This window comes from Hippocampus bargibanti, linkage group LG04 (assembly GCF_051943395.1).
Source record: "Hippocampus bargibanti isolate YZ-2025 linkage group LG04, ASM5194339v1, whole genome shotgun sequence".
In the NCBI taxonomy this organism is placed as follows: domain Eukaryota; kingdom Metazoa; phylum Chordata; class Actinopteri; order Syngnathiformes; family Syngnathidae; genus Hippocampus; species Hippocampus bargibanti.
Window position 1 is genome coordinate 28,009,948 of NC_142737.1, and position 16,149 is coordinate 28,026,096.

Here is a 16,149-nt window from a genome sequence, read left to right on the forward strand (position 1 = left end):
TGAAGCTTAATATTAAAACACTACTCTCAACGTTTGTCAGATTTTTTTATTTATTTATTTATTTACATAAATTATTCAGCTTTATGAGTAAGTAATTTGTCTCATGTGCAATGGTGTAGTTGGGAGACTGTTTGGTTGTAATTATACCAAAATAGGAAGCGAGTGTTTATTCTGTCGATGGCCAGCTAATTGGCTGCTTGTTTGGACTATCGGATAGCCATGACTGATGCCAGAGGCCATGGAAGAATGTTGAATGAAATCTGTTGCAAAATAAGCCTTCAATTATTCCAATTTGATGTAGTGGCAAATCATGATACAATCCGCAAATATTTAGGTGCTAACATTTTATTGATTAACTTGTTCCTTTTGTCACATCGTCAAAACCAAGCGTGATGTCTTCGAAATCATACGAACAAGCTCCAGTGTTATTGGAGCACATTAACTGATGTCAAGCTGTTGTTGGAGAAATATTAGAGAGTGCCGCTGTAGGTGTGGGGTTTGCACGCGTGTGAGTGTGGGTGTGTGCCCAAGTGGGTTGTCTAGAACACGTCCAAATGTGTACTTTATGGTTATGGCAGCAGACAGTGGGCTTGTGTAACCCAGGAAACAGACAGCTGCTTTACATTAGATGCTGTCGGTTGGTTCCACTCTCAGATCTCCAGCATAGGCACTATTGGACTGTAAACTGCCAACTACACAACGCACACACACGCACGCACACACAAAATCACTAACTGTTCTTTCAGTGTTCCCTCACTCCAATTTCAGCATCAGCATCTGCATCATTTCTTAGTTACATCAGTACCATGCAAAGAAAGCTAATTTTAATTTGTGAACCAACTTTTGGGGTGTACCCGGAGATACCAGGCTGATTGTGTGCATCAAGTTTTGATCCACTGTAGTCAGACCGACTCGTAAATTGATTCTGAATGCTAATGTAGGTGCAAATAATGATTATGTGCTGTAGCTAACAAAGACTGAAGTTTGAAGCCAACCTATATTTGCAAACAAACTTGATCTCACTCTCTCTCTCTCTCTCTCTCTCTCTCTGTCTCTCTCTCTCTCTGTCTCTCTCTCTCTCTCTCTCTCTCACCTTCCCTCTCTCTCTCTCTCTCTCTCTCTCTCTCTCTCTCTCTCTCTCTCTCTCTCTCTCTCTCTCTCTCTATCTCTCTATCTCTCTCTCTATCTCCCACTCTCTCTCTATATTTCTCTCTCTGCCACTCTCTCTGTGTGTGTGTCTCTCTGTTTCTCTCTCTCTGTCTCTCTTTTACTCTCTCTCACTCTCTCTCTCTCTCTCTCTCTCTCTCTCTCTGTCTCTCTCTCTCTCTGTCTCTCTCTCTCTCTCTCTCTCACCTTCCCTCTCTCTCTCTCTCTCTCTCTCTCTCTCTCTCTCTCTCTCTCTCTCTGTCTCTCTCTCTCTCTCTATCTATCTCTCTATCTCTCTCTCTATCTCCCACTCTCTCTCTATATTTCTCTCTCTGCCACTCTCTCTGTGTGTGTGTCTCTCTGTTTCTCTCTCTCTGTCTCTCTTTTACTCTCTCTCTCTCTCTCTGTCTCTCTCTCTCTCTCTCTCTCTCACCTTCCCTCTCTCTCTCTCTCTCTCTCTCTCTCTCTCTCTCTCTCTCTCTCTCTCTCTCTCTCTCTCTCTCTCTCTCTCTCTCTCTCTCTCTCTCTCTCTCTCTCTCTCTCTTCTCGTCTCTCTCTTCCCCCCACACACACACTCCCCCAGCCTTCAGGCATCCCGTTTCAGCTCTCCTGCTTTCAGTCACAATGCTGTGAAGAGGTTGAATGGGTGGGGGGCGTTAAAGAGAGCAGTAAGTGGGAGTGGAGTCGGACTGCACAGGGTCCACTCTTTAAGCGAAAGGGAATTCTCTCCTTCATTTGCTCTCTTTCTTTCTCTCTCTCTTGCTCATTGAGACACACTTTCTAGCTTTCTAACCTGCTATCTCTCTCTCTCTGCCTTCACTGGCTGCATGACATCAGCCGGCTCTACTGGTCCAGTAAACACTCAAAGAGAGGAGAGAGAAGCAAGATGATGACAAAGCTGTCAGTGCTCTGAGAGGTGCAGACCGCTAATAACAGGCTTGGTTGATAAGCTGTACGCTACTGCTTGGGCAAAGATTTACAAATCAGTGAAGAGTGGGTGTTGTGCAGTGGGTAAGTTATCTTCTTTACCTCTAGAAACAAGAAGCCAAATTGGTAGATGTATTCACAAAGTTGATATATTTCATTGCTTTGTACCGCAGAGCCTGTTTGTCATTCATCCATCCATCCATCCATCCATCCATCCATCCATCCATCCATCCATCCATCCATCCATTCATTCATTCATTCATTCATTCATTCATTCATTCATTCATTCATTCGTTCGTTCGTTCGTTCATTCATTCATTCATTCGTTCATTCATTCATTCGTTTGTTCATTCATTCATCCATTCATTCATTCATTCGTTCATTCATTCATTCATTCATTCATTCGTGCATTCATTCATTCATTCATTCATATGCAGGTTAATATTAAAACACTACTCTCAATTTTTGTCCGATGTTTTATTCATTCATTCATTCATTCATTCATTCATTCATTCATTCATATGAAGCTTAATATTAAAACACTACTCTCAACGTTTGTCAGATTTTTTTATTTATTTATTTATTTACATAAATTATTCAGCTTTATGAGTAAGTAATTTGTCTCATGTGCAATGGTGTAGTTGGGAGACTGTTTGGTTGTAATTATACCAAAATAGGAAGCGAGTGTTTATTCTGTCGATGGCCAGCTAATTGGCTGCTTGTTTGGACTATCGGATAGCCATGACTGATGCCAGAGGCCATGGAAGAATGTTGAATGAAATCTGTTGCAAAATAAGCCTTCAATTATTCCAATTTGATGTAGTGGCAAATCATGATACAATCCGCAAATACTTAGGTGCTGACATTTTATTGATTAACTTGTTCCTTTTGTCACATCGTCAAAACCAAAATCAAGCGTGATGTCTTCGAAATCATACGAACAAGCTCCAGTGTTATTGGAGCACATTAACTGATGTCAAGCTGTTGTTGGAGAAATATTAGAGAGTGCCGCTGTAGGTGTGGGGTTTGCACGCGTGTGAGTGTGGGTGTGTGCCCAAGTGGGTTGTCTAGAACACGTCCAAATGTGTACTTTATGGTTATGGCAGCAGACAGTGGGCTTGTGTAACCCAGGAAACAGACAGCTGCTTTACATTAGATGCTGTCGGTTGGTTCCACTCTCAGATCTCCAGCATAGGCACTATAGGACTGTAAACTGCCAACTACACCACGCACACACACACACGCACACACAAAATCACTAACTGTTCTTTCAGTGTTCCCTCACTCCAATTTCAGCATCAGCATCTGCATCATTTCTTAGTTACATCAGTACCATGCAAAGAAAGCTAATTTTAATTTGTGAACCAACTTTTGGGGTGTACCCGGAGATACCAGGCTGATTGTGTGCATCAAGTTTTGATCCACTGTAGTCAGACCGACTCGTAAATTGATTCTGAATGCTAATGTGGGTGCAAATAATGATTATGTGCTGTAGCTAACAAAGACTGAAGTTTGAAGCCAACCTATATTTGCAAACAAACTTGACATTTGACATTGTGAGGCAATATCCTCTTGTGAATATACTATACAATGTTGTGGTTTATGTTTTATTCGTCAGCAAACATTTTCTGTGTGTTTTCTCAAACCACCTGAAAATTACACTTTTCATAGTACGTATGTTTAATCGTATTGTACGTACGTGGAATCCAATATGGCGGATGTAAAGTACGATGATCTACTGTTCCAGAGCTGATGGCGAAAAATATGAAAATAAAGGCACGAGACTTTAAAGTGTGAGCTTCCTAATTCACTTGTAATAAGAAGAGGGGTGGGAGTAGTGATGGAAGAGACCCACAGGATAGCAGAGATTTGTGTATCATTAGCTCCAAATCAAAGTCCAATTGAAGCTTTTGTACAAGACATCTTTACAACTTTATTTTTAAGCAGCACTATCGTGGGACAGTGCTTGTAGGGATAAATTCAGTTCAGCATATGCGCTACCCATTCATAGGTGGTATGGTTGTTGGCTACACATATAAGTAGCCACTGTCAGACACTGACACTCAGCATAAACTTGAGTGGGAAATCTGCCTTTGTTTGTACAGCTGTTAGCTCCCTATGCTCCATACCCGACAAAGCTCTATGAGAGGGCGGTTTTAACCCCACTTAGCTCCTTGACTGGTGAGGGAGCACAAACAGTAATTGTAGATATTCATGATCACTCTTTTCTCTCTCTCCTCTCTCTCTCTCTCTCTCTCTCTCTCTCTCTCTCTGTCTCTCTCTTCCCCCCACACACACACTCCCCCAGCCTTCAGGCATCCCGTTTCAGCTCTCCTGCTTTCAGTCACAATGCTGTGAAGAGGTTGAATGGGTGGGGGGCGTTAAAGAGAGCAGTAAGTGGGAGTGGAGTCGGACTGCACAGGGTCCACTCTTTAAGCGAAAGGGAATTCTCTCCTTCATTTGCTCTCTTTCTTTCTCTCTCTCTTGCTCATTGAGACACACTTTCTAGCTTTCTAACCTGCTATCTCTCTCTCTCTGCCTTCACTGGCTGCATGACATCAGCCGGCTCTACTGGTCCAGTAAACACTCAAAGAGAGGAGAGAGAAGCAAGATGATGACAAAGCTGTCAGTGCTCTGAGAGGTGCAGACCGCTAATAACAGGCTTGGTTGATAAGCTGTACGCTACTGCTTGGGCAAAGATTTACAAATCAGTGAAGAGTGGGTGTTGTGCAGTGGGTAAGTTATCTTCTTTACCTCTAGAAACAAGAAGCCAAATTGGTAGATGTATTCACAAAGTTGATATATTTCATTGCTTTGTACCGCAGAGCCTGTTTGTCATTCATCCATCCATCCATCCATCCATCCATCCATCCATCCATCCATCCATCCATCCATCCATTCATTCATTCATTCATTCATTCATTCATTCATTCATTCATTCATTCATTCGTTCGTTCGTTCATTCATTCATTCATTCGTTCATTCATTCATTCGTTTGTTCATTCATTCATCCATTCATTCATTCATTCGTTCATTCATTCATTCATTCATTCATTCATTCATGCATTCATTCATTCATTCATTCATATGCAGGTTAATATTAAAACACTACTCTCAATTTTTGTCCGATGTTTTATTCATTCATTCATTCATTCATTCATTCATTCATTCATATGAAGCTTAATATTAAAACACTACTCTCAACGTTTGTCAGATTTTTTTATTTATTTATTTATTTACATAAATTATTCAGCTTTATGAGTAAGTAATTTGTCTCATGTGCAATGGTGTAGTTGGGAGACTGTTTGGTTGTAATTATACCAAAATAGGAAGCGAGTGTTTATTCTGTCGATGGCCAGCTAATTGGCTGCTTGTTTGGACTATCGGATAGCCATGACTGATGCCAGAGGCCATGGAAGAATGTTGAATGAAATCTGTTGCAAAATAAGCCTTCAATTATTCCAATTTGATGTAGTGGCAAATCATGATACAATCCGCAAATACTTAGGTGCTGACATTTTATTGATTAACTTGTTCCTTTTGTCACATCGTCAAAACCAAAATCAAGCGTGATGTCTTCGAAATCATACGAACAAGCTCCAGTGTTATTGGAGCACATTAACTGATGTCAAGCTGTTGTTGGAGAAATATTAGAGAGTGCCGCTGTAGGTGTGGGGTTTGCACGCGTGTGAGTGTGGGTGTGTGCCCAAGTGGGTTGTCTAGAACACGTCCAAATGTGTACTTTATGGTTATGGCAGCAGACAGTGGGCTTGTGTAACCCAGGAAACAGACAGCTGCTTTACATTAGATGCTGTCGGTTGGTTCCACTCTCAGATCTCCAGCATAGGCACTATAGGACTGTAAACTGCCAACTACACCACGCACACACACACACGCACACACAAAATCACTAACTGTTCTTTCAGTGTTCCCTCACTCCAATTTCAGCATCAGCATCTGCATCATTTCTTAGTTACATCAGTACCATGCAAAGAAAGCTAATTTTAATTTGTGAACCAACTTTTGGGGTGTACCCGGAGATACCAGGCTGATTGTGTGCATCAAGTTTTGATCCACTGTAGTCAGACCGACTCGTAAATTGATTCTGAATGCTAATGTGGGTGCAAATAATGATTATGTGCTGTAGCTAACAAAGACTGAAGTTTGAAGCCAACCTATATTTGCAAACAAACTTGACATTTGACATTGTGAGGCAATATCCTCTTGTGAATATACTATACAATGTTGTGGTTTATGTTTTATTCGTCAGCAAACATTTTCTGTGTGTTTTCTCAAACCACCTGAAAATTACACTTTTCATAGTACGTATGTTTAATCGTATTGTACGTACGTGGAATCCAATATGGCGGATGTAAAGTACGATGATCTACTGTTCCAGAGCTGATGGCGAAAAATATGAAAATAAAGGCACGAGACTTTAAAGTGTGAGCTTCCTAATTCACTTGTAATAAGAAGAGGGGTGGGAGTAGTGATGGAAGAGACCCACAGGATAGCAGAGATTTGTGTATCATTAGCTCCAAATCAAAGTCCAATTGAAGCTTTTGTACAAGACATCTTTACAACTTTATTTTTAAGCAGCACTATCGTGGGACAGTGCTTGTAGGGATAAATTCAGTTCAGCATATGCGCTACCCATTCATAGGTGGTATGGTTGTTGGCTACACATATAAGTAGCCACTGTCAGACACTGACACTCAGCATAAACTTGAGTGGGAAATCTGCCTTTGTTTGTACAGCTGTTAGCTCCCTATGCTCCATACCCGACAAAGCTCTATGAGAGGGCGGTTTTAACCCCACTTAGCTCCTTGACTGGTGAGGGAGCACAAACAGTAATTGTAGATATTCATGATCACTCATGATTGGAATAACTCAGGAGATGATGAGGTTGGATCAGCCCTGTGAAACAAAGCCATTGATTGCATACACATACATTAAGGAGTATTCTTTGAAATTGAACCTAACTCGATGTGATTTCTGGTGAGGTTGTTTGCTTGGATAATTTCACCTGGCGATACTGTTACTTTAAATATGACCACCTGTGGACCATATGGCTCCAAATAACGTGGTTACCACAATCCAAACGACAATCAACTAGAAATCAAATGTGCAGAGTGGAAACTCTGTTATTTGTGTTTTTGATAAAATTGCAAAGAAAGATAACAGTAATGTTAAAGCGATTCCATGTAAGGAAATTTGCTTAAGCTGAGTATCTGCTGTTCTCAATGTAGACCTCAAACATTTATCTTTTTCTCCACTCCAGAAAACCGGCAAATTAGAAGACAAAATGAGTGAAGTGGAATAAGAAGAGTGCTATATACAGTATTTTTAAAAATATCTAAAGGTCAATAGATGCCGTGAAATTTGGGTCATCGTGTCATATAAATTATTTTGTGGTCATCGTGTCATATAAATTATTTTGCTAATTTAATTACAAAACAGTATGCATTAGGTGATATGGTTAAATATCTTCTTTGTTAGCAGGACAATTCACATCCCAATGATTCATAAATCCTGTCCCATTTAAGAGTAGTGTATAACGCTAATTTAAATTTGTTTTGGGAAGACTGCTCTTCCACACAGATTAGCTCCTGTCCTCTAAAAGAATGTATCTCTGTGATCTCAGATGGCTTGGAATGTACCTTTGATGCTATTATGTCAGGTAATAATAGAAAAATCATTGAAGCACTGATATTCAGAATTGGTTTTTGTTGGTCAGCCCACCATTGGATGCATCCAACAGAAGAACACATATATTGGACTCTTCACTGTGACACCGTGCCTCCACTAGTGACCTTACACATTAGAATGGCTACACCATTGGGTTCGTGGAAAATGATGTGGCTCCTTTTGAAATTGGAAAAAAATGTATAAAATGTATAACAAATGGATAAAAAAAATAAAAGAAAAAAGCCAAATGGAAGCCAATGAGCAGCTGACCTGAGACACTAGGGTCATTAAGACTCGTACAAGTGTCTGAATGCATGCCACTCCCAATTGGGACACGCAACACGCTTCAGGCTTTCATCACTGACAAGGACTAACAGATGTCCCAGTTTCAATGCCAACTCACTCATCGGCTTTCTAAAGGAAGGAGAATTACTCCCGCTGTCGGGTTTGAATGGAAATATTGAACAACTATTAAATCCTTCATGTCTCCATCTCCTAATGTTATTGTAATCGATGTTGAGTGTGGCATTTTCTTTTGTCAAATTAAAAATTGCTGTACATGATGTGTATGATGAGTGTATGATGACATGGGATTTCTCAACGTGTGGGCTGCTTTAAGGCTAAACAATACAACAGTATAGCAGGTCCCCTTGCCACTCATGCCCTAAAGACATTGGTCTGAAGTTAAAACCTCCAAAAAGTTTCAATTCGAAAAAAATAATTGAGATTAATGCAGCTCATTATTATGCAAAGGAATGTCTACTGGCTCATTCTCACAAGTCTTTCAAGATCAATTCATGTCATTACCTTGTTACAATAGGCAACGAGGAAGACAGATTTTTATTGTCATGAATGTAGTACAACGTGAAATCTGGGTAGAAGGTGTGTGCAGAACAAAGATCAGAGCAATTACAAAGCTTTTGGACAAAACAGCAGGTGGATGTGTAAAACTGACACACAAGGCTGCCAAGCCTGCACCCCACACAGGGGATAGACTAATAAAGCGGCATCCCGTAATGCTAAAAAGCTGATGAACAATGACTTGCATCCAACCTCTCCATCTGGACACAGCAAGAACAGAAGCGGATGACATAGTCACTGCAGGGGAAAAGCCATAAAGAATATTGATGGGCCGCACAGCAAGAAGTCATCCAAATAACAATAGAACACAAAACCGGATTGTGCTCTGATTACGGCACGGTTGACCTGGTGAGGACGGACTACCATCCACTTCACATCTTTTGCCTTCATATCTTTTTGTCAAAGTCGAAAATTGCTTTTGCTTGGAGAAATTGTTTTTTGGGCATGCTATCAGGCATGTTAACCGAAGCTCTCTATCACTCCAGCAGCTACGCCAGGCCGATTAGGGCTCAGCCTTGGCAATGACTTTCCATAAAGCGCATGATATTTCAGTTTCTGGCGGGTTAGAGTCTTATCAGTTGTGAACACACTAACCCCCACTACTCCTTTCTTATCTGTGTCATCTGACCCAATGGGGTCAGAGCTGAGATCCGATGAGTTCAATGGGACTTGTCGACATCATTGCCACCCGACTGATACTTTATTTGTCTTCAAAAGAGGAAATATGATAACAAAAGTAGTTTATTTTCTGCCACCTGTCAGATATTAAAGATGAAAAGACAGAGAGATGGAACGTGATGAAGCTGAATTACTTCATTTTTCTTATTATTAGACAGACAATCAGTGAGTTAGCTGTAGCTATTGCTTATCTTCCCGATTAATTTCCTTTTCGTGGAATCTACACAGTTGTATTCTCTGGCAATGCATCACTTTCTCCATGAGCATACCAGCTATCTCTTTGATCCCGGCCTCAATGGTTCTTGTAGTTCAGCACAACAGTGACAACCACATCTGTCATAACAGCCAGAATTGGAAAATGGCGTGTGCTCTCCAGAGCGTGCAGTGATAAAATGTTAAAAACCTTTCTGAGAAGCAGCATAAAACTCAGCCATCAATCCCGATGCAGCAGTTGACTCAAGCTATAGTTCTGTTCCTGGAAATTAATTTTGAGGTTTGATGATCATAACTCACAGTTAAACTGCTGTACTCAGCGACTCACTATATCTCCAGCTATGACCTTGGTGGAGATGCAGGATCCAAATCAATACGCACCTGCTTTCGCATTCTGTCACCTTCCAGGCACACTGACTGTGGTTATTGTATTTATCTGACAATGTGTCTTTTTTATTTCCGGGGGGCATGCGTTTAAGTTATGATTGGACTCAGTAACGTATTTGATGATTCAAGAGTCTGTAGTTAGGACTCTTTCCCATCATTGCATGATTTCATCTCAAGGTGAAAGGAGCTACACGCAATAATCTCACATTTTGTCATAACCGTGACCCAGATTTGGAAATCTGCACCATTGAAGTTATTTTTATTGGTGACCTACAAGACAAGAGTAACTGGACAAAGGCTTGAGAAATCCATCCATCCATTTATCCATTTTCTGATCCGGTTATCCTCACAAGGGGCCGATCCCATCTGACTTCGGGCAGTAGGCAGGGGGACACCCTGAACCACCTGCCAACCAATCGTTAAGCACATATGGATAAATAAACGCATTTAGGGAGCATTTTGTGTGTTCCATCATCCTGCCAAGGTACACCCACATTTTTGGAATGTGGGTGTACCTTGAAAAAATCCACACATGTGCAGGGAGAATATGCAAACTTCCCATAAAAAGTTGGAACCCTGCACCTCTGCACTGTGAGGTTGACATGCAAGCCAGTTGATCACCAGGGTGCTGGCTTGAGGGATTAAAAGGGAAAAAATGAAACGATTAAATCATGTTCCATCACATCCTGGAAGTTAGGTTGTTGTTGTTTATAGTGGATTAATATTTAAAACCTTGGCCCAGAAAGTCGGACGCATCGCTCCATTATTTAGCCTGTTTGTTTTCCAGACATTGGACAGATATTGGGCACGCTTGTGTCTGTGGTGATAGTTTGTAAATGTGTTTTGTTTTTGTGAAAACAACCTTTGTGGGAAAAACAATGCTCCAGTTTGAAGTGACAGATATGACAATATATTTTGATGGCTGTAGTTCAGGGATGTCAAACTCATTTCACATGGTGGGCCACATATGGCCTCGGTTTATGTCAAGTGGGCCGCATATCATGTCTTTCATTAGATTTGGTGTAAAGAAGCACAAGAACATTAGGAAAATAATCACATTTAATGAACCTTCCTTTTACTCAACATTTCGTTTCATGAACAAATGTGCCATTTAATTTTATCGTTCCCATATATGCATCGCAACTAATCTCAATGATTCTACAACGGCACACAACTTTAACAATAAATTGGTATCAAAAAATATAGTAATGCACTTTAAGTTCAAATGAGATTTATAAAAAATGAAATTTGAAACCATTGTTTTTGTTCCTGATATGTGGCATATTTTGGCATGTACAAGTGCATCAATACCGGGTGTCCCGTCCTGACTAGCTGACACTTTCAGGATGTCATTTAAGTGCTTGTTTGTGAGCCTTGAACGCATTTTTGTTTTATCGCTATTCAATACTGAGAAGATTTGTTCACAAAGGTAAGTTGTTCCAAACATGCCCAAAACTTTAGCAGCCAGGGCTGTTAATTTGGGGTACCCTGGTAGTACATACTGATAAAAAAATTGTCCAGACCTACGGAGGCAAATTTGCCCTTCAAATCTGCATCGCAATGCAAATCAATTATTTCTAGCTGGATTTCAACCGGTAGAGCAGAAGCGTTAACTGTGAAAAGTGAGCGAAAAACTGAAAGTTCGCCTAATACCTGAAAACGTTTCTCAAACTCCCACAGTAATCCTGATATCTTGACTTTGTACCGCTTCACGTCCGCATCACGTCTGGTATAAATTCTACACTCCGTATCTACTTTTCTCCGTTTCTATAATGACAAACGACTGGAAAAAAGACCGTGGTTGAATACATAACACAGCTGTTTTCTACTACGTTGATCGAAACAGCACACTCTGGTGGACAATCCTTGAATTGCTCCTCGTTAAAAATATGAATTCCATGTCGGTTGTGCATTTTTCCACTTTTAAATTATCCTGCGGGCCTGATTAAACCTCCTTGGGGCCGCTTCCGGCCCGTGGGCCGTACGTTTGACACCACTGCTGCAGTTGTTTTTTGTTCTTTTCTTTTTTTGTTTGATTTTTTGCTATGCATGAGTCAAAATATTAGACACAACTTACTTGCGTACATTGCAATATATAACTACAATAATACTCCATTGTTAATTTCTCTGACAGTTTAAAAATAAACTCACAACTAAAGTTTATTTTATTTAAAAAGGCTAATTATTAATATCAAGAATGTAAGCGATGTAAACATTTTTTTCAGAATCTATCCAAGTGTTTTCCAACTACTGCGGAAACAAGCTGTGTACTGGAAGATTTTTCCACAAAGCTGCACTATCCTGTCGGTTGCTTTGTTTAGGGGTCTACAGTATGTGGAGAGCAGCCAGCGTTCAAAGTGAGAAAGCCAACCATCCAACCAGAACTAAAGCCTGAGCTGCAACTCAAAGCAATTTTTGGGGGGCCAATTCATTGATCTTATCCCAAGTTTAAGATGAGTTTGCTGCATTACCGTATTGTGTGCATGAGCATAAGTGATGCAGTGTTTCAGCGATTCAGATGCTGAGAGGATTTCTTTGCACCCTGGGGTCCGTTTTGTTATCACTCCCAGCAGCAGGCTACATTATCAAATTTGGAGTTTACCCAACATGAAGGAACTCATCTCAATCCCTCGATCATGAGACTAGTGGGTGAGGCGATGGGATCTTTTCTCACTGTGCTCATCTGTCATCTCGACTAATCTCACCTAGAGACGAGAAGAGTTTGGAAAAGTACATGTTGTACTGACTGACTTAATCTTAGCAGAGTTCAGCTAAAGCACGTACATACATACATATATATATATATATATATATATATATATATATATATATATATATATATATATATATATATAGGAGGAAACCGGAGGACCCGGAGAAAACCCACGCGGGTCCGGGGAGAACATGCAAACTCCACACAGGGACATATATATATATATATATATATATATATATATATATATATATATATATATATATATATATATATATATATATATATATATATATATATATATATATATATATATACAGTAAAGTCTCGTTATATCGATATCGTATATATCGATAGTCCCGGTTATATCGATACTATTTCTATGCACGCACGGAGAAAATTACATGCAATCAGGGTCGGATATATCGATAGTCCCGGTTATATCGATATTTTTTCGGACTCCCTTGAATATCGATATAACGAGACTTTACTGTATATATATATATATATATATATATATATATATATATATATATATATATATATATATATATATATATATATATATATATATTCCCATTTTTACCTTTTAACACAAACACTTCAATCTCGTCTGCTACACACGAGCTAGCGTATATTTTTACTTTACTGTATATATATATATATATATATGTATATATATATGTATGTATGTATGTATGTATGTATGTATGTATGTATGTATGTATGTATGTGTGTGTGTGTGTGTGTGTGTGTGTGTGTGTATGTATGTATGTATGTATGTATGTATGTATGTATGTATGTATGTATGTATATATGTATGTATTTGATTCCATTATTCCATTCCATATATATGTATATTCCACATACTACTACTACTACTACTACTACTACTACTACGACTACTACTACTACTACTACTGCTACTACTATGGTGATGATGATGATTATTATTAATATTACTCCTCTGGTGCTGGGATGCCTTCTGTGACCACACTGGGTATGAAACTCGTGAAGCACCAGCGAGATTTGTATCAAGTGTGGATTATTATTATTATTATTATTATTATTATTATTATTATTATTATTATTATTATTATTGGGGCGGCCCGGTAGTCGAGTGCTTAGCACACCGGCTTCACAGTGCAGAGGTCGCCGGTTCGCGTCCCGGTCCGGCCTCCCTGTGTGGAGTTTGCATGTTCTCCCCGGACCCGCGTGGGTTTTCTCCGGGTCCTCCGGTTTCCTCCCACACTCCAAAAACATGCATGGCAGGCAGATTGACCACTCCAAATTGTCCCTAGGTGTGAGTGTGAGAGTGACTGTTGTATGTCTTTGTATGCCCTGCGATTGGCTGGCAACCAATTCTGGGTGTCCCCCGCCTCGTGCCCGAAGACAGCTGAGTCCCCCGTGACCCTAATGAGGAATAAGCGGTACGGAAAATGACATGAGATGATATATACAGTAAAGTCTCGTTATATCGATATTCAAGGGAGTCTGGAAAAATATCGATATAACCGGGACTATCGATATATCCGATCCTGCGCCGAACTGCATTAAACAAAAGCCGCCAAAAGAGGGCAGCCAAGCGCCATATAAGAAACGGAGCTGGCCATTAGCTCTGTTTTTTTTGGGGTGAGAGATGTTCCCCCAATGTTGCCTCAAAATGGCACATATAATTCTTTAATGATTGTAAACATGTATGCTTTAATCTTCAGAAACATATTCATAACTGGATGTGTAACAAGAAAGCATATTATCCGAATCTGAAACCATTGTTTGGATTCACAAGCAATGCAAGATGTCTTGGCGTGAAGTCATTTTTATTTGCATTTGAATAAAAAGTGGCATCGGCTGTCCTTTAATACACAGTATGGAATGTTAATAATTTTCAAAATCATCGCGCTTCAGCAGACAAAACAAGAAACATTGTTGCAAAAAACGATTGCATTCATATACAGTACAGTGGGCATGTACATAACACAACAGGGAAACTGCAACGCTTACATCTTATTGTATTATGTATACAATTTAAAAAAGTCATCAATCTTCTTCTGCTTCCCATTTTTACCTTTTAACACAAACACTTCAATCTCGTCTGCTACACACGAGCTAGCGTCTGAAAATGAAAATGGCTCTGCTACACGGGTGCTGGGCACGTAACCAAGTCACCTGACCAAGTCGACCAATGGCGCGACTGATGGCGTGACACGTGACAAAGTCACACGGCCAAGTCGACCAATAGCGCGACCGATGGTGGCTCATGTGACCAAGTCGACCAATGGCGCGACCGATGGCGGCTCACGTAACAAGACACGTGACCAATGGCGCGACGGATATATCGATATAAACAACAAAAATGGCCGGCGGGGGATGAAAAGGAGCACCGTAATAACCGGATTATTGTAATAACCGGGTATCGTACTAAACGGTACTAATTATACATAAAAAGACTAGAAATGTGCAAGGGAAATGAAACTAGTATCGTAATAAGCGGTACTATCAATATAACCGATATCGATATAACGAGACTTTAGTGTATATATATATATATATATATATATATATATATATATATATATATATATATATATATATATATATATATACAGTAAAGTCTCGTTATATCGATATTCAAGGGAGTCCGAAAAAATATCGATATAACCGGGACTATCGATATATCCGACCCTGATTGCATGTAATTTTCTCCGTGCGTGCATAGAAATAGTATCGATATAACCGGGGCTATCGATATATCCGATATCGATATAACGAGACTTTACTGTATATATATATATATATATATATATATATATATATATATATATATATATATATATATATATATATATATATATATATATGTCCCTGTGTGGAGTTTGCATGTTCTCCCCGGACCCGCGTGGGTTTTCTCCGGGTCCTCCGGTTTCCTCCTATATATATATATATATATATATATATATATATATATATATATATATATATATGTATGTATGTATGTATGTATATATATATATATATACGCACACAGTTTTTAAGCCTAAGCACAAGGTCAGCATTTTTTTTCCATTAGACCCTTTAAACAAGTTATTTATTAGTGAGGTTTTGTAAAAGGTAATGAGAATCATGTTACACAACTTAAAGACTGGCCTATGGTTGCCGGGAAGGCTATTTAAAAATGCTGACCTGCTATTTTCCAAGTAACATTGAAGCTGCAGACCTGTCTGCTTTCCAGGCAGATCACCGATTGTTGAGCCAATCTAAATGAATTTTGCTGATTATTTGTGGTTCCTTGAAATGTAATTGTCTTTAATCATTTGGGCCTCTTGGTTCTTTGGCATGTGCTTGTTACCTGTTAATAAATAAGACAAATGCTACAAATTCATTCACTTTGAGTGCAATGCCACATGTACAAAGCTCACAAGTGCATTTAACTGAGTGATGCCATATCGAATTGTATCATGATCCGCCTGAATGGAATCGAATTAAATTGTTCTACATTAAAATGGCACACGTTCGAATCGTGTTGCACCATATCT